The 2,473-nt window shown below is 41.6% G+C and overlaps 1 non-coding gene across 1 annotated transcript; it reads left to right on the forward strand.

The window, feature by feature from the left end:
• Positions 1-1,238: 1,238 nt before the first annotated feature.
• On the forward strand, positions 1,239-1,345 carry LOC141687647 (small nucleolar RNA R71). The gene has a single exon (XR_012561137.1). It is a non-coding gene; the product is annotated as a small nucleolar RNA R71 (small nucleolar RNA).
• The last annotated feature ends 1,128 nt before the right edge of the window (positions 1,346-2,473 follow it).

The raw sequence follows: 2,473 nt of genomic DNA on the forward strand, positions 1-2,473 counted from the left end.
CCATATCACAAAGGCACTTGTCAAAAGTTAGATTGCCAATGGTGCAAGGAATGGTGAAGCTTCCTGGATCTTTCAGTTTTGGTGGTAACTTTTGCTGCAGAACAGCGCTGCATTCTTCCGTGAGAGCAACGGTTTCAAGGTCATCCAGTTTCACCTTCCTTGAAAGAATAGTCTTCATAAACTTTGCATAACTAGGCATTTGTTCCAGAGCCTCAGCGAAAGGTATATTGATGTGAAGTTTCTTGAACACCTCCAGAAACTTCCCGAACTGTCTATCCAGCTTTTGTTGCTGCAATCTCTTAGGAAAAGGTGGTGGAGGATAGAGCTGTTTCTCCCCTGTATTAGCCTCAGGCAGAGTGTGTTCAACAGTAGTCTTCCTTGGTTCCGCCACTTTCTCCTTTTGCTTAGATTCTTCATCTCTAACTTCAGCTTCGACTTCTTTTGCCTTTTCAGCATCAGCTACTTTTCCAGACCTTAAGGTAATAGCCTTGACTTGCTCTTTAGCTTCCTTCCTGCCTGGTACTTCCGTGTCACTGGGAAGAGTGCCAGGTTGACGATTGAGCACTGCATTGGCTAATTGACCGATTTGATTTTCCAAGGTCTTGATAGAAACCGCCTGACTCTTGCACAACAGCTTAAGTTCCTCAAAATCAGCACTAGTAGGTGCAGCTGCACTTCCCTGTTGAGGATATGATTGCCTTGTAGCATACTGCTGTGGTTGCTGGAATCCAGGTGGGTTAAACTGTTTACTTACTCCTTGCTGATATGGTGGCTGAATAGCATTCTGATTATTCCCCCAGCTGAAGTTTGGATGATTTCTGTTGTTAGGATGATAGGTCGCTGGCACAGGCTGCTGTTGTCGCTGATAATTATTCACATACTGAACAGATTCGTTGATAAGAGAACACTGATCCGTAGCATGAGAACCTGCACAAAGCTCACAAACCATAGCTATTTGATTAACTCCATACGTAGCCAAAGAATCAACCTTCATTGATAGCGCTTGGAGCTGGGCTGCAATATCGGTGGCTGCATCAACTTCCAGAATACCTGCTACCTTACCTGACGTCATCCTCTGAGTTAGGTTTTGATGCTCATTTGCAGCCATTGTCTCTATAAGATTATACGCCTCAGTATAGCTTTTAGCCCATAAGACGCCTCCAGCTGCTGCATTGAGCATGGGCCGAGATTGGGCCCCCAAACCATTATAAAAACCAGTGATTACCATCCAATTCGGCATTCCATGATGTGGACATTTTCTCAACATTTCCTTGTAGCGTTCCCAAGCCTCGCACATAGATTCTGTAGGTTGCTGTGCAAACTGAGTAAGAGCACTCCTCATAGCAGCAGTCTTTGCCATTGGATAAAACTTCACCAGAAACTTTTGCGCAAGATCTTGCCATGTAGTGATGGACCCGACTGGTTCAGAATGTAACCAGTCTTTAGCCTTATCCCTCAGTGAGAATGGGAAAAGCCTCAACTTGATAACCTCATCAGTCACGCCATTATACTTAAAAATGCTGCAGATCTCGACAAAATTTCTTATGTGCATGTTGGGGTCTTCAGTTGCCGCTCCTCCAAAAGAAACAGAATTCTGCACCATCTGAATAGTGCCCGACTTGATTTCAAAGGTGTTAGCTTGAATAGCCGGATGAAGGATGCTTGACTGAATGTCATCAATTTTAGGCCGAGAAAAATCCATAAGAGCTGGATCAGCTTGAACAATACGATCTCCCATGTTTACTGGTTCTTTCTGCTCAGTTCCTGAATCCGAATCCTCAAAATCTAACTTCTCCGGAGTATCAAGAACTTCGTCTTTCTCTTCAGCTGTATCTGAGGTCCTCTTGCGAGCACGAGAACGAGTTTGCATAAACGCTTGCTAAAGTACCTGAAATACAACCGAAAAGAGTAAGTAACTACTATGTCCTAATCACTGAGTCCTAATGACCAATGATGGTAAGTACATAAACTAAACAAATACGCCGAGTCCCCGGCAGCGGCGCCAAAAACTTGTTAGGGCGAAATCACGCACTAATATTCACGCAAGTATACGCGTTCGCAAATAATATAGAATACTTTCTAGTTCGTTCCCTCAGAGACTCAGACTAAGTTTTTGTCTAATTAAACTCACTCACCAATGTATGATTACTTCTCAATGTTAAGATAATAACACTTAAAATTGTTGATTAAATATTAACTATAATTAACTACTTAATTAACCACTTAACTAACACTTCAACTTATCAATAATAAAACACTCATGAGATCACAACTTCATTATTACTTCCTTCTATAGCCATTGTTATTACCTTTAGCATGTAACAGTGATGATATTAATCGAATAATACGAAACTGATAAAAGCCAACTTTCATTGTACTAATACCATTCTACCAAGCATCCACAATTAAGATAGAAGTTGAATAGTCATCAATTATATTGAGTTCCTATATGTCTACAGAAATTGACAACACA

This window comes from Apium graveolens, chromosome 9 (genome assembly GCF_009905375.1).
Source record: "Apium graveolens cultivar Ventura chromosome 9, ASM990537v1, whole genome shotgun sequence".
NCBI lineage: Eukaryota > Viridiplantae > Streptophyta > Magnoliopsida > Apiales > Apiaceae > Apium > Apium graveolens.